The sequence below is a fragment of the Schistocerca americana genome, chromosome X (genome assembly GCF_021461395.2).
Source record: "Schistocerca americana isolate TAMUIC-IGC-003095 chromosome X, iqSchAmer2.1, whole genome shotgun sequence".
Lineage (NCBI taxonomy): Eukaryota > Metazoa > Arthropoda > Insecta > Orthoptera > Acrididae > Schistocerca > Schistocerca americana.
This window is the reverse complement of record NC_060130.1, coordinates 176,672,616-176,698,641: the sequence shown is the minus strand read 5'-3', so window position 1 is coordinate 176,698,641 and position 26,026 is coordinate 176,672,616. Positions and strand designations below refer to the sequence as shown.

At 45.5% G+C, this 26,026-nt stretch overlaps 1 protein-coding gene across 3 annotated transcripts in view; it reads right to left on the bottom strand.

Moving 5' to 3' along the window:
* Positions 1-26,026, bottom strand: part of LOC124554716 (nuclear hormone receptor FTZ-F1 beta) — a 408,700-nt gene that overhangs the window by 252,580 nt on the left and 130,094 nt on the right. For all 3 annotated transcript variants that reach the window (XM_047128362.1, XM_047128363.1, XM_047128364.1), the window contains exon 2: positions 10,021-10,069. The gene's annotated coding sequence lies outside the window, so the exon portion shown is untranslated. The remainder of the gene's footprint in view (positions 1-10,020; positions 10,070-26,026) is intronic.

Here is a 26,026-nt window from a genome sequence, read left to right as displayed (position 1 = left end):
GTATCGTCATTTCACCTAACTGAAAATGTGAACACATAATGTGAGCATGTGGGGGTCACTGAATCCCCACGAGGTGGTACAGTTGCAACGAGACTCCCTAAATTATGTTTTTTGCGCTATAACCCGGCGGAAAGTTTATGGGCCTTTGTTTTTCGCTTAAGCAACTGCAACTGTTGTTTCTTATCTTGGTGCGCTACAAATGTGGCTCTTTCTCGAACTGGAAGAATATGAACAACTGAACTTTATCTGGCAGCAAGATGGTGCGCCGCCTCACTAACGTAACTCAGTACGCGATTGGTTCAATGACGTTGTTCCGACAGCTGGACTGGACCGCAAGGGGCCATATGACAGGGCTTGTTTTGCATGCGCTCCACATTGAAATACGATCTGATCCCATGCGATTTTTACCTTTGGGGGTTCATAAGGATCGTGTGTATGTGCATCTGCTACCACTGATCAAGGTTTGGGAAGAACTCACCTATAGACTCGATTAGTGACGAGTAGTGCTCACACTGGACACTTGTAAGAAAACGAGTTGGAGTTGCTCCTTCATTTGATGTATTATTTACAATTTTAAGTTGAATGTAACAAATGCTATTAAGCCTGAAAGCCCGTATATTCATTTTAAAAGCAGCTGCAGTCGCATCAAACCAGTCTTTGGACACAAGACAAAAATCAACAAACCTTCTACATGAATGGAGACAGAAACGTTAAGTACATTTTACCTACACAGACACCAACAAAGTTTTAATTTCTAAATACCCATCATATTTTACAAGGGTGGTATGCATGCCCGTACAACTTTTGAGGTTTTTTTACAATTACGTTTGAAGGAGCAAAGTTTTCATGTATCAGTCGCAGATGTTGAATGGGTTGTCCATCAGACGCATGCAGAACATACTGACGATAGTAAACTCGTCCCATGTTCCTGTTAGCCGGCCGGGGTGGCTGAGCGCTTCTAGGCGCTATTGTCTGGAACCGCGCGACCGTTACGGTCGCAGGTTCGAATTCTGCCTCGGGCATGGATGTGTGTGATGTCCTTAAGTTAGTTAGGTTTAAGTACTTCTAAGTGTAACTGAGGCGGAATAAGGGGAACCAGTCCGCATTCGCCGAGGCAGATGGAAAACCGCCTAAAAACCATCCACAGACTGGCCGGTTCACCGGACCTCGACACAAATCCGCCGGGAGGATTCGTGCCAGGCGCTCCTTCCCGCCCGGATTGATGCCTTAATTTTGGACACCAGTGTACTTGAGTATTTTCTTGCAGAATTTGCTGTGTAGCCCCCTTTTTCTCCTCATACATGTGCGGTGCGGTAGACTCGTCTGACCTATCTGAATAGCCGGAATAGTCTCTGAGAGAGCTCTAGAAGCAGCGAGTCTGTTGCGGGAAGGCCGTTGCAGGTGGCGGCGCGGCGCCGGAAGTACACGAGCAAGGCCGTCTGTGGCTTCCGGTTAGCGACCTCCACAAAACCACGCACTCTGTCGCTCCCCCCTCTTCTCTCGCAGCGCAGCCGACGATTTCTAGAGCGTTTCCTGCCCTCCACGGCACACGCAAGGGTTGGGGCTGGCTGCTATATGTAGCTCAATGTTATCGACACAATGGCGAAAGACATTACCACTCAGCCGTTCCTCACTTTAACACCTTTTGGCGACCCACTCCGCAGGCCTGCCAATAACCCGCTTACATTCTAAACGCTTCAGGATGAACCACAGCTTAACCGACAAAATTTCTGAGGTTGTTTGGGGATACACTACTGCCCATTAAAATTGCTACACAACGAAGATGACGTGCTCCAGACGCGAAATTTAACCGACAAGAAGAAGATTCTGTCATATGCAAATGATTAGCTTTTCAGAGCATTCACACAAGGTTAGCGGCGGAGGCGACACCTACAACGCGCTGAAACGAGGAAAGTTTCCAACCGATTTCTCATACACAAACAGCAGTTGACCGGCGTTGCCTGGTGAAACGTTTTGTGATGCCTCGTGTAAGGAGGAGAAATGGGTACCATTACGTTTCCGAGTTTGATAAAGGTCGGATTGTAGCCTATCGCGATTGCGGCTTATCGTATCACGACATTGCTGCTCGCGTTGGTCGAGATCCAATGACTGTTAGCAGAATATGGAATCAGTGGGTTCAGGAGGGTAATACGGAACGCCGTGCTGGATCCCAACGGCCTCGTATCACTAGCAGTCGAGATGACAGGTATCTTATCTGTAACGGATCGTGCAGCCACGTCTCGATCCCTCAGTCAACAGATGGGAAGGTTTGCAAGACAACAACCATCTGCACGAACAGTTCGACGACGTTTGCAGCAGCATGGACTATCAGCTCGGAGACCATGGCTGCGGTTACCCTTGACGCTGCATCACAGACAGGAGCGCCTGCGGTGGTGTACTCAACGACGAACCTGAGTGCACGAATGGCAAAACGTCATTTTTTCGGATGAATCCAGGTTCTGTTTACAGCATCATGATGGTCGCATCCGTGTTTGTCGACATCGCGGTGAACGCACATTGGAAGCGTGTATTCGTCATCGACATACTGGCGTATAACCCGACGTGATGGTATGGGGTGTCTTTGGTTACACGTCTCGGTCACCTCTTGTTCGCATTGACGGCACTTTGAACAGTGGACGTTACATTTCAGACGTGTTACGACCTGTGGTTCTACCCTTCATTCGATCCCAGCGAAACCCTACATTTCAGCAGGATAATGCTCGACCGCATGTTGCAGGTCCTGTACGGGCCTTTCTGGATACAGAAAATGTTCGACTGCTACCCTAGCCAGCACATTCTCCAGATCTCTCACCAATTGAAAACGTCTGGTCAATGGTGGCCGAGCAACTGTCTCGTCACAATACGCCAGTCACTACTCTTGATGAACTGTGGTATCGTGTTGAAGCTGCATGGGCAACTGTACCTGTACATGCCATCCAAGCTCAGTTTGACTCAATGCCCAGGCGTATCACGGCCGTTATTACGGCCAGAGGTGGTTGTTCTGGGTACTAAATTCTCAGGATCTGTGCACCCAAATTGCGTGAAAATGTAATGACATGTCAGTTCTAGTATAATATATTTGTCCAATGAACACCCGTTTATCATCTGCATTTCTTCTCGGTGTAGCAATTTTAATGGCCAGTAGTGTATTTTCTGAGTATACAAAGCCTCCGAACGTCATGCTGCGGATTATCGCGTTTGTGGATACCGTGCAAAGTGCGGCGATTTCTGATTGAAAAAATTAAACGAAGACTGTAGTACTGGTACAGTTAGAACGAATAATTTCGTTTGTAAAACACCATTGTGCGTATGGCTCACGTTTTACCGGACGCAGATATGGTGAACGAAGTGTGTTAGGTAGAGAAAGAGAGCGAAGACAAGGCGATCGAGAAACCCATTAGAACGCACTCTGACGCACTGAAATGCGTTGATCTGTTGTCACTAAATCGTCCCTAGCCACGTTTCTGTCTGAAGGCTAATCTCACGAACTGCTGTAGGGACTTCGATACAGTGTCAATAATTGACTCACAAGAAAGGTTTCTGCATATAATTTACAAATGTTCCGTTCAAATCGGTTAAACTATGATGATGTCTGTCGATTAAGTCGTGTCCTGAGAACTTGACTGCAGTGCGCTGCTTAAACCGTTAAACTAGAGTTTGGAGTTAATATTTCATTACCTAACTTTTTTTTTTTTCTACAGAAAACAAAGTTACACGGTGGCACGTAAACAAAATTACCGCTACGCCAGTCAAGTCGTCCGGCAGCAGCCACTTAGTACTACCTTCCCGAAAAAAATGGGTCAAATGGCTCTGAGCACTATGTGACTTAACGTCTGAGGTCATCAGTCGCCTAGAACTTAGAACTAATTAAACCTAGCTAACCTAAGGACATCACACACATCCATGCCCGAGGCAGGATTCGAACCTGCGACCGTTGCGGTGGCTCGGCTCCAGACTGTAGCGCCTAGAACCGCTCGGCCACTCCGGCCTGCTACCTTCCCGAAGCAGGGACTTTTAGTTTCCTTCAGAGTATGTAGGCCAAGTTCGTTTCACTTTAATCGCGTTGTGACTCCGGAAAATGAGAACCGACGAAACGAAAAAAAAAAGAACAAACAACAAAAAGGGAAAATTAGAAGATATTTTCTGAAAGCGAACAGAAAGCAAATGATATGAAGTAAAGAACGTTAAGCACAATTTCGCAAATCAGTTGTCAGAGTCCGCCCGGTAATGCGTAATTAATGTAGCGGGCTTTCAAATGATAAAATGTAGCATGCGTATACACGGGGTGCCTCAAAGCTATTGGATAAAATTGAAATAGGTGATAGTGGGTCCACAACCGTTATATTGAGAGAGTGAACCAATGATCGGTAATGCAGATTTCTGGACATAAAAAGCGTACACCGGATAGCAACAACGTAGCTCATATTAATTTCTCAAACTGACGAACGATAGTCTCAATGCATGCATACCAATGGTGACTAGGGCCTCCCGTCGGGTAGACCGGTCGCCTGGTGCAAGTCCTTCGATTTGACGCCACTTCGGCGACTTGCGCGTCAATGGGGATGAAATGATGATGATAAGGACAACACAACACCCAGTCCCTGAGCTGAGAAAATCTCCGACCCAGCAAGGAATCGAACCTGGGCCCTTAGGATTGACATTCTGTCGCGCTGACCACTCAGCTACCGGGGTCGGACATACCAATGGTGCATGAAGTTCTGCCGCACTCTCTCATAAGATCCCTGATGTCTGTTGTACCAGGAGACAGACAGCTTGGACCCTAGAAAGCAGGTCTTCATTCTTTTCTAATGGAATTTGATATACCAACGTCTTGACGTAACCCCAGAGGAATAAGTCCAAAGGTGTGAGATACGGTGATCGCGCTGGCCATGGTACAGGACTTCCCCTTCCAGGCCAACGATGAAGGTACGTGTTCTTCAGGTGCTCGCGGAAATTAACATCCGGTGTGGCCGAGCGGCTCTAGGCGCTTCAGTCTGGAACCAGGTGACCGCTACGGTCGCAGGTTCGAATCCTGCCTCGGGCATGGATGTGTGTGATGTCCTTAGGTTAGTTAGGTTTAAGTAGTTCTAAGTTCTAGTGGACTGATGACCTCAGATGTTGAGTCCACACGATCATACACAATCTCCTCGAAAAATTCTGGTGTTCGGGCATGTCTTTGGCGGCTCTCTGTGGCGTGACAGACCCCTTCTCTCATAAGTTGGTGCTCATGGAGATAAACTTCTTCCAATTAGGATGACGCCCGTTGGGAAAGCGTTGCTCAGAGCCATTTGAACCATTTGACATTAACATCAAAGAGGTTGGTGCACCGTCGTGTTGAAACCACGTCCTTTCGCGGGCAACAAGGGGTAGAGTCTCTAAGAACTGCGGCAGCACAACTCTCAGCAACTCAAGGTAACTGGACCAGTCAAAAGCGGAGGCAGCAAATGAGGTCCTATTAGGTGACCTTGGACAATGCCCACCCATACGTTGATCGAAAATCGTTGTTGGTGGCCACAGATGTGAGTGACGTGGTGATATACTCACTCGAGACATGGCAGTTGCGGCTGTTAAGAACACCATCAGGGGTGAATGAGGCCTCATCCGTGAACAATACAAACAGTATGAAGTTCGGGATTACTGCGCTGCAGTTGATAATCCATTGACAGAAGTGAAGGGAGGGCTCAGAATCCGTTGGTCCCAGTGCTCGGACACGTTCTTTATGATAGGGGTGTAATACCTGTTCCACCAGTACTCTCCACACTGTATCGTTGAAGTGTGCATTTCACGAGCAAATTCTTTTTTTTCTTTTGCTTATGCCTTTATCCTGAGCTTTCGCAGGATAGGCATGGTTACGATCGGATTTGGCAATGATTAATGTTAGGGGGTGGCCTTCCTGCCGCCACTCTGTACCCACCAGTACGGAATTAGTGTACCCCAGCTGTCTTAGTCTAGTGTAACTCATGGAATAGTGTGAAACGTGTTCAGATGTCTGCGAGTCGTGTAACTGAGGCGGGACGTTGGGACCAGCCCGGTATTCACCTAGTGGGATGTGGAAAACCCCCGAAAAACCACATCCAGGCTGGCCGACACACCGGCCCTCGTCGTCAATCCGCCGGGCGGATTCGATCCGGGGCCGGCACGCCTACCCGAGTCCAGGAAGCAGCACATGAGCGCTCTCGGCTAACCTGGCGGGTGTTTCACGAGCAAGTTGACGGGCGCTTATTGCTGGGTAGTCGACCACACGATCGTACACAATATTCTCGAAAAATTCTGGTGTTCGGGCATGTCTTTAGCGGCTCTCATAAGTTGGTGTTCATGGAGATAAACTGCTTCCAATTAGGATGACGCCCGTTGGGAAAGCGTTCTCTCTACATTAGTGCTGCCTTATGGGCACTGCATCCTACTGCACCGTATATTCAGCACATGTCTGCTTACCTTCGTGACGATTAACGTGCCATCTTTTACTACGCGTCAAGCACTGTACACAGTAACACACCTCACGATGAACATATGACAGGTTGTCTTATGCAATGAACAACTTGACATAAGGGATAGTGGTGTCCGTGCTGCAAAGGTAATGCACCGGTCCGATGTATGCGGTCTTCTCACGACACACGTGCTATGAGCTAAGTCGTGTACATACGTCTGTCTAGTGGTGAGGGAGAATGCTTTTTATCAACCGTTGCCTGTTACAGTATACAACAGACACCCGGAATCTTTGCCAGAGTGCGGCAGAACTACATGGGCTGTTGCAAAATGGTTCAAATGGCTCTGAGCACTATGGGACTCAACATCTGAGGTCATCAGTCCCCTAGAACTAAGAACTACTTAAACCTAACTAACCTAAGGACATCACACACATCCATGCCCGAGGCAGGATTCGAACCTGCGACCGTAGCGGTCGCGCAGTTCCAGATTGAAGCCCCTAGAACCGCTCGGCCACATCGGCCGGCGGCTGTTGCAATACACGCACAATGACTGGCGGTCGTCGCTTTGAACAATTACTATGAGTTACGTCGTTGTTATGCGGTGTATGCTGTGACGGACATCACACAATAAATAGGCATTTCCCATCATTGGTTCCCTATCTCAGTTTAATCGGTTGTGGAACCACTATCACCTGTTTCAATTTGACCGGTAAAAACACGTGTAGTTTGGATTATCCGTGTGTTTAGGTTATAGATGCAGTCTTGGGTCTCCATTAACTTGGATATTCGGGAGGTACTGTGTTTTGGTGTAAGAGGCCTCTGGTCTCCGGTAGCTCTCTACAAAGTAATTGCATTTCGTTTTACTTTGACCCCAGTTTATTTTTGCATCTGCAGTGCACTAAAGAAACTGCACAACGGTGCCAGTGTCTATGGTTGTGTTGTGTGTTTTGTCTGCAAACAAACTTGTTCCGTAAACTAACGGTACTGGCCGTTGACGACAGTAATACCCACTCACTACTGCTCGGTCCTGTGATGGGTTTGTTTTTCCGGCAGTATTGATCGTTAAGCCGTACATAGCAATCCGGAAAGCTTTATCGATGAAGAGTTGGACGACATATTTCTCGTGCGTGGATTCACTGAATGCGATTGAAGAGCGGTACAAAGACTATGCCGAGCTAATCACGCAGCGGCGGAAACCATATCCCAATACTTTTCTATTTGGCAGTTGTTGTATTCTGTGTTTCGTGTTGCCCGTTTCGGTGACTGCAGCTAACAAGATAACTTATCAATAATTACGACAGTGAAAATGATTACTTCGAAATTCATACATAACTGTAACACAGGCAAAAAGCACAAAACTCGAAAATATAAAAGAAACGCTTCATTGCTTAGTGTGCAGCAAATATCAAATTATACGCTAACTAAACGAAACTGATTTTGCAAGGATATATCTAATTTCGCGACTGATAATTCGTCGAATGGGGCAATAAACAACGTGGTTAAGTTAAAATTCTATGTCACTATTCACAGCATTTACATAAAAGTAAAATCGAATTAAGAAAAAAATCAGTGCGAGATGCTTAAAAAAATTCCTGATTTCTCTGACTGACGTTTCCGAAGATTTATTCAAGCCCACGCACGAACCTGGAAACTATTAATTATGGATTTTCTTTTTGTTTCCTATTTATAAAGTTGTTCTTATGTTGTCAAATAATCCGGATGACATTATGGGCTCTCGGATCGCACTGAAAGAGATATTGTTGCGGTAGTTATTGAAATCAGTCTAATAATTAATTAAATCAATAAATAACGTCGTGTGCATTCCAGCAAGGCGCAAGCCTTTCGATCTGATTCCATTTCGGCGGTTTGCGTTCACATTTAGCTTATTTGTTCGACCAGCGTCTCTTTTGAGCTCACAAAGCTCAGTGAGCCTCGTAAAGGCCACGGCAATCGAACTGGGCTATACATATCGGCTTTTCGTCACTCCATGGAGGCGATATAATGTATGAGTTGGACGAATTACAGAAACAAACGACAGAAAACGACAAACAACCCTAAGGGACATATGTAACTATGACCATCTACTAGATAAACGAATTTATGAACGAATATTATCGAAACTATCGTAGCTTGGTTCATATGTAGGATTATGTATGAGAAGTTTTGGCAGCTTAATTTGATCTCTCTAGATAAGGAGTCGTCAAAATTCCAAACCTAGGCCGCGTATACGCCGATCTTATTATTACCTGGTAACTTACACATATTAGTATGCTCTGAGTCCCCAATAGACTAGCTATAGTAGGGATGCGATAAGTTTTCCGTCGGCCCACTAGTACTGATCGTTAAGAGTCGGCATCATTCGGAACTCTCCGTGTCGACTGTTTCCCGTTTCGGATGGCATGGCTCCCACATTCACCGACGTCAAAGCTTTGACACTGTAATTGCCTGAAGTACGGTTATTGCACTGTCTATATGAGCGAATCATTAACTGGATAATAACAGTAATGTAAGTTATAGTTAAATTTATTGTGACATTATGTAATGTACGACATGATCAGAAATGTTTAATAAATTTTTGAATGCCACTTTTCTTCAACTCATTGAGTTGCATTACAACAGACGTAATTTAACTCCATGCACCTCGCTACAAATATGCACCACAAGTGAAGATGAGCGTCTCAATAATGCGCGTCCACAAATCAATGTTACTTTCGTCCTAAAATTTACGCCTCAGCTGCTGATCGGTACGAGTCGCGCACGCGCTTGAGTTGTCAGCACTGAAACACTAACAAAATATTCACCTTCTCGGACCATCTAACCCAACAGTGGTCACGCTACGTACCTCTCTGCCCCTGAGGTAAACGGCCAACTCTTTAAGATCACCGCCGAATTCACCACAGATAAGTCCACCTTACAATATACCTGCCCAAGTATTTTTGTTGCCTGCTGAGCAGGGAAGCTGCTGTCTTACGAAGCTGTTAACGTTGGTTCTCGTTTCTGGATTCGGCTGTTAGTAGGTAGATGCATTTTATTATAAAATACGGCTGAGAACTAAAATACGGCTGGGAACGCAGACCGCACGAAGGCCTAATTCGGACCGCAGATTGATGACGACTGCTCTGGAGCAAAGACAAACTAAAGAACAATAACTAAGCCGGCCGCAGTGACCAAGCTTCAGTCTGGAACCGCGCGACCGCTACGTCGCAGGTTCGGATCCTGGCTCGGGCATGGATGTGTGTGATGTCCTTAAGTTAGTTAGGTTTAAGTAGTTCTAAGTTCTAGGGGACTGATGACCTCAGATGTTAAGTCCCATAGTGCTCAGGGCCATTTGAACTATTTGAACAATAACGCACTGATTCATTAATTAATTAATTACCGTCTCTGAAGAGTTTTAACAATTACGTAAGTATATCAAGAAATTTTTGCTATTTCGTATATTTAAACGATGATATGAGTCACGTATTCTTCAAGAGACCAATATCGGAACGACTGCTTACAAAGGAAGTTACATGGGTCCCCACGCAACAAAGGATAATAGTGAATAACATCTCAAAGACAAGGGTGGGTATAAGTATTAAAGAATAATAATTACCTCATGAATGATCGAGGAAGTAAAGGGTGGTGCCAGCGGGCGCGAGAACCTGCAATCAGAAAACAAACAAGGTATGAGCGTTTTGTTACAGACAATGGCGGCTGGCGGCGCCGCTGCCGCTGCAGCGTCCGTCTAACGGGGCACGCCGTGCTGCCAACTGCCCGGCGCTGAACACACGCTGCTCCACGTGGCGCTGCAGACAAACACAAAAGGCTCCAGCTTTCCGGCGCACATTACAGACACACAAAATTGAATTCCATGATATTTATGTCCACTATATAACACAAACTCTGTTCCTTTCACTTAAATAACAGACTGTACATCTGAAAAGGTTGTTTTTAATATTTCTGATCTTCCTGTTCTGTGAGGTCCATCTTTACGGTATGATAAACGGCCTTTTAGTGATAGCAATACACATTTGTCTTCATGTATTTTCGAAACGTCGTACGTGTATGTACATTTAACAGTTTTATAACTTGATGAGTCACTGGTTCGCACGTGAACATGAGCTCCAAAAGTTGTTTACAGTCTACGAACAGAGACTAGCGACAAAATTAAAACGTCATTTTTGTTCAAATATATGTTCACATGCGAGCTGCACAGCAACGGGTATTCTACGCCACAGGAGAAATGACCACCGAATACGCCACTTATCTGTTGGCACATTCGGTGACGTCAGCAACATTGATGTTACCAGTGGCTTCATCAATAACGTAATTTGATGATGCCAATTTGTGTCGTCAGTATGACATCCGTAAGTGACGACGGCGGTGGTGACTTATGTGATTTCGAACAACCATCGTTTTACTACAGACATACTTCGTGTATACAAAAAATCCCATGTATTACAGGCCACTGACCCGATGAAGAAAAACTGAAATACATGAATGGAATATGAACAGGTCGTTTCGATACATTTCTTATATATCACGCTCTTGTAATCCCCATCTCGAGGTGCAATAGCGGCATCTTTCACCCACAGCACTTTTATACTAAAAATGGTTGAGATTGTTCCAGACATACCTGAGTTATTCTACGATGTCATCCCGTTTTCATCCCCACCATTATGGGAGGCAGGTGGTTCTTATTCACAGTGATTCTGTCGAGATTGTAAATGACATGTGTACAAAGTCTAGTATAAATCAATCCAGTCGTTTACGTGGAAATGTCGAGCATGCATAGGTTATTATAATGTATATAAGCCTAAAACGTGTGAAGACAGCGAACCCCAGAAACCGCATTATTAGATCGATTTCAGGAGTTCACAATCTTTTTAGTCCTAGTCGTATTAGTCATTTCTCTCTAATGATAATACCCTTCAAAACGTTCTACGAATTAAATACGATTTTCAGTCATCACGAACACCAGCACAGGAGTGTTATACCGTAAAACGAAAAATAACAGTAAGGAAGTTTACATGTTCGTGGTATCTAGAGTGACAATATGAAATTACGGGAGAAAATAGAAGCATTGAAGTTACACTGTAAATATGTCAGATGAATATGTAAGTTCTAAATACATTAAATACAGTTTCTCTGGATAAATAGCTAAGCAGCTATAAGACAAATAAATATAAAAAATCGCGTTTGTTATGAAGTACGAATTTTTATTTTCAAAAGGGCCTGGTTTGTTTCTTGACCAGCTATGCTTTACAAACGGTTTCATGAATTATGCTTCATTCGTTAGAGGTACCTACGACTTGTTTAGTTATACGCGTTCTCACATGGATCTTATTCTTGAAACCTACCAATGTTGGGCAAATCAGGAAGTAAGTGTACGAGAATTAAAGCCATAGCTGGCCTGCAAGTTGGTTTGAAAACCACGGTGCATTACTAGGCAGAGTTCTATTACAAGTGGCTGTGGCCCTGTCTTTCTCCTACTTAAGAACCGGCTCACCCACCCAGTTACGAAGCAAAGTACAGTTTAATGTGGAACACAAACCGCAGCACAAGTTGGCTTGTTTCATATGCAAACACCATTGACAGAACAGAATTTCATCTCAATTGCTGGACAAAGTCCTGCAATCACTAAAGAGACCTACGGTGGAAACTTTAATTCTGTACTCTGTCCCTTGCTCGACGTATTTTGCAGCTTAGGTATGTTCGTTACCAATGCAGCAGAATCATTAGCATTTTTCTTTAGCGGGAGAAATATCACTCGTGCAGATATTCCGTTCCTTATTATTGTTTTTTTATATGCCATTATCGTAAGTTTACAAGTCTTAATTTTTAAGAAACAATTAATAAAAAATATTATAAATTTACTGACATATTTCTGTCTCGCGCAAAGTTTTTCTTTTTTTTTCTTTTACTGTTACCACTGGACGAGACTATGGCATGTAATCAAGATATCTGGCGCTGAAACCGCTTTTCCCTCTCTCACTGCAGCGACGAAGCCTATTTTGCAACTATCTGCCCACATGACTGTGATCAACAATTTCAAGGTAAACTGGCTGCCACTCTACTGAATAATATCTCAAGCTATCTAATACACTAGAGTTCGTTTCTGCAGCTCCTTGTGTAGCATTTTGTTCGTGTTGTTGGCGATAATAAGAGCACGACGACACCGGCTCATAACCTATCCTATCCTACACTGTCTCCTGCTCATCAATCACACAGTAGCCCCGCTTCTCCCCTTTCATCCATGTATCGGGTTGTTATAATAATTAAAGAGTTGTTAAACAGATGTCCAGTATGGGCTGGAATTATTGTATGGCAGCGAAACTTTGTAGATATGCTAATGCATTAATGGGAAACCGATTTACGCTCAAAAAAATTAGTTCCAATTTTGGCCACTAGGTGCAAATCTGGCGCTGCGAATGCAAGAGAGATTAATTGATTAGAACGGGACGTGAGCAGAAAATGTGAAACAAGTGAGAATGATAGCCGGCCGGGGTGGCCGAGCGGTTCTAGGCGCTACAGTCTGGAACCGCGCGACTGCTACGGTCGCAGGTTTGAATGCTGCCTCGGGCCTGGATGTGTGTGATGTCATTAGGTTAAACAAACTGCCTGTTGGCTTCTGTCTCGGGTTCTTCGGCCGGCGTTCATCTAATGATTTTTCTGACGTTTCGCCAGCACTGGCTGGCATTGTCAAAGCTTCACCCTCCATTGCTGGTGGACAATGCGAGCCACTCGTGCTGGCGAAAAGTCAGAAAAATCATTAGATGAACGCCGGCCGAAGAACCCGAGACAGAAGCCAATAGGCAGTTTGTCAACAAGTGGCCATGAAAGCCTTAACAATTTTGTCCTTAGGTTAGTTAGAAAATGGCTCTGAGCACTATGGAACTTAACATCTCAGGTCATCAGTCCCCTAGAACTTAGAACTACTTAAACCTAACTAACCTAAGGAGATCATACAGATCCATGCCCGAGGCAGAATTCGAACCTGCGACCGTAGCGGTCGCGCGGTTCCAGACTGAAGTGCCTAGAAACATGCGGCCACCAGCGGCCGGCAGGTTAGTTAGGTTTAAGTAGTTCTAAGTTCTAGGGGACTGATGACCTCAGAAGTTAAGTCCCATAGTGCTCAGAGCCATTTTTTGTGAATGATATAATGCACCGCAGACGTCGGCGAGATGCTGCATTCGTAAAGCAAAGCGACGTCATCATCAACAGTTGCTCGCAGCTGTTCTGGTGGAATCAGAGCCACGTGTTCCTGTCTACTGGCCCTCAGATCAGGCAGAGACCGAACGTGTCTCCGGTAAACACTTTCTTTTAGATACCTCCAGACCTAAAAGTCACATGCATTCAGGTCAGGTGATTTTGCAGACCACGTGTATGGAAAATCTCTGGAGATAACACGTTCGCGGACGGCTGCATTACGCAGACCTTTCATTGGGCGAGCGACATAAGGTGTGGCCCCATCTTGTACGAAAACAATAGTTTCCATGCAGTTGCGCTCTTCAAAGCAGGAATCAAATGCTGTACGAGGAGGTCTCGATATGGTACATACGTCACGGTACACCTGAGGGGCCCTCTAAATGTACTCTCTTCAAAGAACGGACCGAGAATAAAAGTGTTTGCAAATCCACACCACACAGTCCCATAGGGCGAGTTCTATGGGTCTTTGTGCACAACATGTGATTTAACAGTACCCCAAAATCTGGAGTTCTGTGTATTCACTGTGCCCCGTAATGTAAAATGTGTTTCGTCGCTCAGACAGTGTTGCCCGGCAACACGTCATCATCTTCGATCGCTAAGAGAAACCGAAGAGCAGATTCAGAACGTTGGTGCGGATCATGAGGTTGCTGCACCGTCTGAACCTTGTACGGATACCAGTGTAAAGTAGACTGCAATAGTTTCCGTACCGTTGACCACGGAATGGACAATTATCGTGACACGGCACGAATATTAGCACTGCATGGGGCACGTGCTGCGTGGCCAGATACAGTACTAGCAATCGTCAAAAAATTCCAAGAACGCCGGCCAGTGTGGCCGAGTGGTTCTAGGCGCTTCAGTGTGGAACAGCGCGGCCGCTACGGTCGCAGGTTCGAATCCTGCCTCGGGCATGGATGTGTGTGATGTCCTTAGGTTAGTTAGGTTTAAGTAGTTGTAAGTTCTAGGGGACTGATGACCTCAGGTGTTAAGTCCCATAGTGCTCAGAGCCATTTGAACCACCGAGATAGGACGCCATCGTCTTCCAAGTGCCACACCAAGCTCATTATCATCATCTTTAAACCACATAATGACATCAGGCCGCTCCTCAGACGTTTCAGTTGGCGATACTCTCTCAATGCAGCACTGCCGTTCAAATAAAACAGTTTTATTAACAGCGCACGCTCTTCCTTCTCGATACCCATACCGTTCACTCGCGTTATGGCTAGTCAAATGACAGGATGGATGTCATTATATTGTATTGTATTGTGTGTTAACCAGGGACCTAGAAACGACGGAGAGGCTCCGTCCCCGCCGCAGCCGCAGTGGTCCACGACGACTACCGCAGTCCACTTCACCCCTCCGCCGACCCACACCGAACCCAGGGTTATTGTGCGGTTCGGCCCCCAGTGGACCCCCCAGGGAACGTCTCACACCAGACGACTGTAGCCCCTATGTTTGCGTGGTAGAGTAATGGTGGTGTAGGCGTTCGTGGAGAACTCGTTTGCGCAGCAATCGCCGACATAGTGTAACTGAGGCGGAATAAGGGGAACCTGCCCGCATTCGCCGAGGCAGATGGAAAACCGCCTAAAAACCATTCACAGACTGGGCGTTTCACCGTACCTGGACATAAATCTGCCGGGCGGATTCGTGCCGGGGACCAGGCGCTCCTTCCCGCCCGGAAAGAAGTGCGTTAGACCGCACGGACAACCGGGCGGCCTATGACTGTCATACAGTCATCCAAACGGTGCACAACGCCACATCTGCACCTCGTAGCCAAAATTGTAACTAATTTTTTTCCAGCATAAATCTGTCCCACATTAACAAATTATCATATATAGATATTCTAGTCACTGTAAGATAATTACAGCCCACACTGGACCCCCGTGAGTAGTTGCACTTCAAATATAACCACCCGCTTCTTGAGATGAATATTCCTTCCACCATAAACATTCAAACACGCTACCTCCCGCGTGGAAACTTATTGTAGCTAGCCGGCCGCATCGGATAAGATGCCTGTCATCTCGACTGCTTGTGATTCGAGGCCGTTGGGATCCAGCACGGCGTTCCGTATTACCCTCCTAAACCCACCGATTCCATATTCTGCTAACAGTCATTGGATCTCGACCAACGCGAGCAGCAATGTCGCGATACGATAAACCGCAATCGCGATAGGCTTTATCAAAGTCGGAAACGTCATAGTACGCATTTCTTCTCCTTACACGAGGCATCATACAACGATTCACCAGGCAACGCCGGTCAACTGCTGTTTGTGTATGAGAAATCGGTTGGAAACTTTCTTCATGTCAGCACGTTGTAGGTGTCGCCACTGGCGCCAGCCATGTGTGAATGCTCTGAAAAGCTAATCATTTGCATCTCACAGCATCTTCATCCTGTCGGTTAAATTTCGCGTCTGTAGCACGTCATCTTCATGGTGTAGCAATTTTAATGGCCAGTAGTGTACATTGCGCTTAGAAACCACGAAGATAAGATTCGAGAAATTAGGGCTCATACGGAGGCGTACAGACAGTCTTTTTTTCCCTCGCTGTATTTGCGAGAGGAACAGGATAGGAAATGACAGGTACCGGTACAGGGTACCCTCCGCCACGCTCCGTACGATGGCTTGAGGAGTATCTATGTAGACGTAGATGTAGATGTAGATGTGTTTGAGATGGAGACGAGTTGATAACGCGGTACTTGTTGTTTCGTGTGTCTCTAAGTTCCTTTTAACCGACCCACACGAGTTTTTCGTCCCACAGCGGTCCTAGGCCCTGCTATAATTTAGACAGAGCGCGGTGCATCGCGAGCTGTTGCTATGGCCGGGCGGCGTGCTGGCGGCCATTAACGTGACATTGGTAATATATTTTATCAACAAGGACAGCCGGCAAGGTCGCGCCTCTAACCTATCTCGCAGCTGACAGCTCGCAGTTGGGCACGGTGCCAGTCACACTCCCACACGTTGCGACTCCTCCGTCAGCCGTCACCTACCCTACTGTATTCCAACTTACGTTTTCTATCATAACCAGTAAACACCAGATTCTTTAAAAACTAGAACTCCCATTTATAAAACAGCTTCAAGCGACTGATTACTTTACATATGAGTTTATGTGTTAAATAGTTGATGTTAAGCATGTAAGCGAGAAAAAATTAGAAAAGGTTTGAAATTATGCTTTAAGTTTGTTCGAAGTCGCTAAGTGCTTTCATTCTCAAACACTGGAAAAATATACCCGTCGTTAGATAGGCCACCTGCAACTAGTTCCGCGTTCCGAGAGGGCCGCTTTGTAATATGCGAGGGCGTACTGAAAACTAATATACCAGGTGATCAAAAAGTCAGTATAAATTTGAAAACTTAATAAACCGCGGAATATTGTAGATAGAGAGGTAAAAATTGACACACATGCTTGGAATGACATGGGGTTTTATTAGAACCAAAAAAATAAAGTTCACAAAATGTCCGACAGATGGCGCTGGACAGCAAAACTGCTACCGTAACGGGTGAGAGGTACGCCGGTATGTTACAGAATCGCACCGTTACAGAATCGCACCACCCCCAGCCTGGCTCATAAACACCTGCTGGAACGTAGGATGTTTATGCAGGATGGCGCTTCACCCCATATTGCTAGACGCGTGAAAGATCTCTTGCGCGCGTCGTTCGGTGATGATCGTGTGCTCAGCCGCCACTTTCGTCATGCGTGGCCTCCCAGGTCCCCAGACCTCAGTCCGTGCGATTATTGGCGTCGGTGTTACCTGAAGTCGCAAGTGTATCGTGATCGACCGACATCTCTAGGGATGCTGAAAGACAACATCCGACGCCAATGCCTCACCATAACTCCGGACATGCTTTGCAGTGCTGTTCACAACATTATTCCTCGACTACAGTTATTGTTGAGGAATGATGGTGGACATATTGAGCATTTCCAGAAAAGAACATCATCTTTGCTTTGTCTTACTTTGTTATGCTAATTATTGCTTTTCTGATCAGATGAAGCGCCATCTGTCGGACATTTTTTGAACCCCATGTCCTTCCAAGCATGTGTGTCAATTTGTACCTCTCTATCTATATTACTCTGTGATTTATTCAGTTTTCAAATTTATACTGACCTTTTGATCACCCAGTATACGAAGTTTTTATTGCGAAAACTGTTGAAGCCATTTAAATGAAACAAACTTTATTAACATTCTACGTCTTTGTTCTTCATGTCTACACATTTACACTGAAGCGCCAGAGAAACTGATATGTGCATGCGTATTCATATACAGAGATATGTAAACAGGCAGAATACGGCGCTGCGGTCGGCAACGCCTATATAAGGGAAGTGTCTGGCGCAGTTGTTAGATCGGTTACTGTTGCTTCAGTGGCAGGTTATCAAGATTTAAGTGAGTTTGGAAATAGTGTAGTCGGCGCACGAGCGATGGCGCACAGCACCTCCGAGGTAGCCATGAACTGGGGATTTTCTCGGACGATCATTTCACTAGTGTACCGTGAATATCAGGAATCCGGTAAAACATCAAATCTCCGACATCTCTGCGGCCGGAAAAACATCCTGCAACAGCGGGAACAACGACGACAGAAGAGAATCGTTCAACGTGGCGTAAGTGCAACCGTTTCGCAAACTGCTGCAGATTTCAGTGCTGGGCCATCAACAAGTGTTGAACCATTCAACGAAACATCATCGATATGGGCTTTCGGAGCCGAAGGTGCACTCGTGTACCCTTGATGACTGCACGACACAAAGCTTTACGCCTCGCCTGGGCCCGTCCACACCGACATTGGACTGTTGACGACTACAAACATGTTGCCTGCTGGACGAGTCTCGTTTCAAATTGTATCAAGCCGATGGACGTGTACGGGTCAGACCTCATGGATCCATGGACTCTGCATGTCAGCAGGGGATTGTTCACGCTGGTGGAGGCTCTGTAATGGTGTGGGGCGTGTGCAGTTGGAGTGGTATGGGACCCCTGATACGTCTAGATACGACTCTGACAGGTAACACGTACGTAAGCATCCCGTCTGATCACCTGCATACATTGATGTCCGTTCTACATCTACATCTACATTTATACTCCGCAAGCCACCCAACGGTGTGTGGCGGAGGGCACTTTACGTGCCACTGTCATTACCTCCCTTTCCTGTTCCAGTCGCGTATGGTTCGCGGGAAGAACGACTGTCTGAAAGCCTCCGTGCGCGCTCTAATCTCTCTAATTTTACATTCGTGATCTCCTCGGGAGGTATAAGTAGGGGGAAGCAATATATTCGATACCTCATCCAGAAACGCACCCTCTCGAAACCTGGCGAGCAAACTGCACCGCGATGCAGAGCGCCTCTCTTGCAGAGTCTGCCACTTGAGTTTATTAAACATCTCCGTAACCCTATCACGGTTACCAAATAACCCTGTGACGAAACGCGCCGTTCTTCTTTGGATCTTCTCTATCTCCTCCGTCAAACCGATCTGGTACGGATCCCACACTGATGAGCAATACTCAAGTATAGGTCGAACGAGTGTTTTGTAAGCCACCTCCTTTGTTGATGGACTACATTTTCTAAGCACTCTCCCAATGAATCTCAACCTGGTACCAGCCTTACCAACAATTAATTTTATATGATCATTCCACTTCAAATCGTTCCGCACGCATACTCCCAGATATTTTACAGAAGTAACTGCTACCAGTGTTTGTTCCGCTATCATATAATCATACAATAAAGGATCCTTCTTTCTATGTATTCGCAATACATTACATTGGTCTATGTTAAGGGTCAGTTGCCACTCCCTGCACCAAGTGCCTATCCGCTGCAGATTTTCCTGCATTTCGCTACAATTTTCTAATGCTGCAACTTCTCTGTATACTACAGCATCATCCGCGAAAAGCCGCATGGAACTTCCGACGCTATCTACTAGATCATTTATACATATTGTGAAAAGCAATGGTCCCACAACACTCCCCTGTGGCACGCCAGAGGTTACTTTAACGTCTGTAGACGTCTCTCCATTGATAACAGCATGCTGTGTTCTGTTTGCTAAAAACTCTTCAATCCAGCCACACAGCTGGTCTGATATTCCGTAGGCTCTTACTTTGTTTATCAGGCGACAGTGCGGAACTGTATCGAATGCCTTCCGGAAGTCAAGAAAAATAGCATCCACCTGGGAGCCTGTATCTAATATTTTCTGGGTCTCATGAACAAACAAAGCGAATTGGGTCTCACACGATCGCTGTTTCCGGAATCCATGTTGATTACTACATAGTAGATTCTGGGTTTCCAAAAACGACATGATACTCGAGCAAAAAACATGTTCTAAAATTCTACAACAGATCGACGTCAGAGATATAGGTCTATAGTTTTGCGCATCTGCTCGACGACCCTTTTTGAAGACTGGGACTATCTGCGCTCTTTTCCAATCATTTGGAACCTTCCGTTCCTCTAGAGACTTGCGGTACACGGCTGTTAGAAGGGGGCCAAGTTGCATTCCGATGGACTTGGGACAATTTCAGCAGGACAATGGGACAACCCACACGTCCAGAATGGCTCCAGGAACACTCTTTGCAGTTTAAACACTTCCGCCGGCCTCCAAACTCCCCAGATGCGAACGTTATTGAACATATGTGGGATGCCTTGCAACGTGCTGTTCAGAAGAGACCTCCATCCGCTCATACTCTCACGAATTTATGGACAGCCCTGCAGGATTCATGATGTCAGTTCCCTCCAGCACTACTTCCGACATTAGTCAGACGTTGGGTTGCGGCTCTTCTGCATGCTCGCGGGGGCTCTACACGACATTAGGCAGGTGTACCGATTTCTTTGGCTCTTCACTGTGTATGAGGTCGTGCTGAAAACTAATACATCCGTATTTTTTAAAGTGAAAACTGTTACAGTGTATGTTTGGTAGAGGAAGGGAGTGTGAACGTGCCGATAAAGGAGCCGCCGCGCAATGAAATGCACTGATCTGTTATTATAGTATGAAATTAGTCTGGTTATATCGTTGAGCAGACTTTAATTTTTTTTTTTACCCAAACATGTTTCACAAAAGTTACGTCATCTTGAGTGCATTTTTTATTTGCTTTTCTATCAAATTACTGGAAAAGTTCATTTCTACTGTCTCCACACAAATAATTTCAGTTTTAAAGTAAGCTATTCACAATCCCTTTTCTTATGCATCGTTAATACATGCTTCTGTTCCTGTAGCTTTCTTTACTTTTACAGTACAACTTATTTTTGGACAGTTTGTCATCTGTAACAACAGAAAACTTTATACAGAAAAACATTTACATCGAAAAGGACGCCTGGAATGTCAAACCGTTGTCTTCACTGTCAAACTGTACTTTTAACTTACACGGTCATTACCGTTTACAAGATACGAAAATAAGAGGACGTACAGTTGAATGTGTTCTGGACGGAAGTTTTGAATCTTGTTGGTAAACACTCAAAGTAAGTAAAAGTATAGATTTCTATGCGTGATTTCTTCGACAGCTGGCGTCCACGTAGAGTCACAGACTGAGTGTCGTAATATAGCCATTCGCATTATCGCATTTGGAGGATACGAATATGGCCCGGAGAAAGTTGGTTCAGCGTGGTTTTAATCTCGTGCTTACAACAAGTATAGCTGTTGAGCTTGTTATTGCCGCTCTACCCAACTATAACTCGTTTGTTCAGTGCACGACCAAGAAGAATGAGCTGAAGTCATAGCACTTGGTGCAGAATTATGTTTTCGCATTTAAGCCTGTCTACCAGCAGCTTAATTCAGACTGACGTGTGTCATGTTGGATGTCGGACACGTTCATAACACACATTGCTCACTAAGCCCTAATACAATTACAGAGAAGCTAACACAGTAAAGCAGTTTGTTTCTGAAGAGCAGCACACACTAAGCCACGGTCCACGTGAGTCACGCGCCTCCCCCCTCCCGGTCACTCCCCGTCATCCGATCTTTCGACAAAACCCTCTCGCTTCTACCGTAATGCGAATATGGAGGGGCGTGAGGTCAGAACACCGCTCTCCCGGCCGTTGTCAGTTTTCGTGACTGGATATCTTCGGAAATATATCACGTTAATCGCAAACGTGAGGCAGGAAATGATTAGCCGTTCATAGCTCGTGAACGAATTATTATGGCGTGTAATTTATGCAGAGCTTCCAGTCAGGGGTATCTGACTGACATGTGCTCACTGTTTACGTCGCTGTCTACATTATTTCTCTGTAACTGATGCTGCTAAATGCCCAACATTTCTGAATACTCTAGTGGCTGTCCAACAATGCAACAGCAGCCCTAATGAAACATGTTATTATTTATTTCTGTACTTCAGGCCGACGGCATTAGAAATTCAAGGTATCACGGTCCTTGAAAAGATAAAAGTATCGATAATAAACGTAAAATACTTCTTGGAGAAAATGCTATGTAATGTAGCGCGGTTATTGTAGATAACTTAAGTGTCAAAGAGAGTTCAGCGAATTCAGATAGGTATCGTTCGCAGAAAGACGACATTAGTCTAACGAAACCCTGTTTAGTTAATATACTGGACTACTATTCGATCTATCTCTAGGATCATAGGAGTAGGATAAGAGACTAGGGCGCATAGCGACTCATAGACAGTGGCATTTACCTCGCTCCATATTCCAACGTAACACGATGGCAGTGAATGGTATTAGTAACAAGTTCCATTGTCCAGCATTATACAGTGCTTACGTAGTGTGCATGCAGATCTTAATATAGAACAGGCACATTGGAGGATATGGGATGACACAGTCTTTTACACTACAGCAGTAAGTAGGTATTAGACAAAGCAAATAAATGCGTAATTTTGAGACACTTTTCCATAAAATAGTGTATTTTGTCCCTTTCAACAAACATTTGCATGTTTGTTACAACACTCATTATACATTCTTTTTCGATAGTTTCTTCTTGTTTATATTAATTTTTTCTAAGCCTCAATAAAGTGCTTCATAAAATTGTATATAATCTCGTAGCTTTACACTTTATCTTAAGAGGAACGAGTCTGAGTGTACCGTCAACAGTGATCGATCATACGATCTATTTTAGTAATAAATGTAATGGAGCACGGGAAAATATAAAACAATAAGAAAATATAGTTGACAAGAAAACTTTATGAAAGGACAAACATTCTAGAATGAAATTTTCTCTCCATAGCGGAGTGTGCGCTGATATGAAACTTCCTGGTAAATTAAAACTGTGTGCCGGACCGAGACTCGAACTCGGGACCTTTGCCTCTCGCGGGCAAGTGCTCTACCAACTGAGCTACCCAAGCACGACTCACGCCCCGTCCTCACACCTTTAATTCCGCCAGTACCTCGTCTCCTACCTCCCAAACTTCACAGAAGCTCTCCTGCGAACCTTGCAGAACTAGCACTCCTGGAAGAAAGGATATTGCGGAGACATGGCTCAGCCACAGCCTGGGGGATGTTTCTAGAATGAAATTTTCACTCTACAGCGGCGTGTGCGCTGATATGAAACTTACTGGTAGATTAAAACTGTGTGCCGGACGGAGACTCGAACTCGGGACCTTTGTCTTTCGCGGGCAAGTGCTCTACCAACTGAGTTACCCAAGTACGATTCACGCCCCGTCCTCACAGCTTTACGTTAGAGCACTTGCCCGCGAAAGGCAAAGGTGCCGAGTTCGAGTCTCGGTACGGCAAATAGTTTTAATCTACCAGGAAGTTTAGACAAACATTCTGTTCAACAACAATTGCTTTCTATAGTCATAAAGAAGATAAGCTATTTTAATGAAAGATATAAACAAGTTACTGGTTCTGTTTGTTCTGTCTTCATTGGTTATTTGTTGCTATTTATGTCTGTTGGAAGAACACTTATTTTGTATGCATATAATAAAACGGACGATTGTATTACAAAAAGATGTTCTGTAAGTAAATAATTTCCTATGCCTAGGTGCACATTCATTTATATAAAAAGAGTCATAAAGTTTCCTGTCAGTGTGCTGTCAGTAACCTATCTCACTTGCCATATGAGATGAGACACAGTGGTTTCTATAAATCAGTGTCTGCAATAGATGTCACAAAGTGTAGGCGAAGTGTTCTGAACGACCTGATATGAACAACAATCCACAGTCTCCTGCCATTAATCGAAATACCAATTCGTAATACACCAAACGTCAGACGCCACAATAAAGCAGGCGAAGCAGAATGTTATTGAGCAAGGGTAGACATTGCACAAGTGCCTCCGCGTCTGCTTCTCCGTCCCAAAAATAGATGGAGTCATTGCTCTGAGAAGTAAATGCAGAGCATCTGCACGAGACATGATTGTCAGCACATCGCTGGACTCCATTGAGTCCGACAATGGCAACAACTGACGGCCAGTGAAACACATTTATTACTGAAACCTAAAACGTTTCTGCAGGATGAGCGGGAGGCGACTGTCAACACGCAGCCGTCCTTTACGATCTTCCCACATATCGTTTCCTCGGGGCCAACACGAGAGTTAACGAATTTCTTCACCGTTGTGTTATTGCTGTGTTTTGAGTGGAAATACTTGAAACTGGCTGGGCATCGGCGTGTTGGCGAGGTCCGGCGGCGGCTGCAGTGACTCACATCTCCAAACATCCTATTTTTACGCCGACTTTCCAGCGCAAATATTCCTGCGCTGGTCCCTGGCGCCGACGCCAAATGTTACATCACACGCGACCGCGTCCTGTCGTCACGATTGTGGCAAGCGGCAGGTGACGTCCATCTCAGTTGTTATATCGGCGCTGCAGAGGCACGACGACTCACATTGGCACCGGAGTTCTAAACTGCTCGCGACCAATGATTTTACTTTTCAATAGTATCCAAAATTTACACTACTGGCCATTAAAATTGCTGCACCACGAAGATGACGTGCTACAAACGCGAAATTTAACCGACAGGACGAAGATGCTGTGATATGCAAATGATTAGCTTTTAAGAGCATTCACACAATGTTGGCGCCGGTGCCGACACCTACAACGTGCTGGCATGAGGAAAGTTTCCAACCGATTTCTCATACACAAACAGCAGTTGGCTGGCGTTGCCTGGTGAAACGTTGTTGTGATGATTCGTGTAAGAAGGAGAAAAGCGTACCATCACGTTTCCGACTTTGATAAAGGTCGGATTAGAGCCTATCGCGATTGCGGTTTATCGTATCGCGACATTGCTGCTCGCCTTGGTCGAGATCCGATGACTGTTAGCAGAATATGGAATCTGTGGGTTCAGGAGGGTAATACGGAACGCTGTGCTGGATCCCAACGGCCTCGTATCACTAGCAGTCGAGGTGACAGGTATCTTATCCGCATGGCTGTAACGGATCGTGCAGCCACGTCTTGATCTCTGAGTCAACAGATGGGGACGTTTGCAAGACAACAACCATCTGTACGAACAGTTCGACGACGTTTGCAGCAGCATGGACTATCACCTCGGAGACCATGGCTGCGGTTACCCTTGACGCTGCATCACAGACAGGAGCGCCTGCGATGGTGTACTCAACGACGAACCTGGGTGCACGAATGGCAAAACGTCTTTTTTTCCTATGAATCCAGGTTCTGTTTACAGCATCATGATGGTCACATCCGTGTTTGGCGACATCGCGGTGAACGCACATTGGAAGGTTGTAGCCGGCCGGAGTGGCCGAGCGCTTATAGGCGCTTCAGCCTGGGACCGCACGACCGCTACGGTCGCAGGTTCGAATCCTGCCTCGGGCATGGATGTGTGTGATGTCCTTAGGTTAGTTAGGTTTAAGTAGTTCTAAGTTCTAGGGGACTGATGACCTTAGACGTTAAGTCCCATAGTGCTCAAAGCCTTTTGAAGCTTGTATTTGTCATCGCCATACTGGCGCATCACCCGGCGTGATGGTATGGGGTGCCATTGGTTACATGTCTCGGTCACTTCTTGTTCGCATTGACGGCACTTTGAACAGTGGACGTTACATTTCAGATGTGTTAAGACCCGTGGCTCCACCCTTCATTCGATCCCTGCGATGCCCTACATTTTGGCAGGATAATGCGCGACCGCATGTTGCAGGTCCTGTACGGGCTTTTCTGGATGCAGAAAATGTTGGACTGCTGCCCTGGCCAGCACATTCTCCAGATCTGTCACCAATTGAAAACGTCTGGTCAATGGTGGCCGAGAAACTGGCTCGTCGCAATACTCCAGTCACTACTCTTCATAAACTGTGGTATGGTGTTGAAGCGGTGTGGTCAGCAGTACCTGTACACGCCATCCAAGCTTTGTCTGACTGAATGCCCAGGCGCATCAAGGCCGTTATTACGGCCAGAGGTGGTTGTTCTGGGTACTGATTTCTCTGGATCTATGCACCCTAATTGCGTGAAAATGTAATCACATGTCAGTTCTAGCGTTATATATTTGTCCAATGAATATCCGTTTATCATCTGCATTTTTGTTGGTGTAGCAATTTTAATGCCCAGTAGTGTATAATAAACGT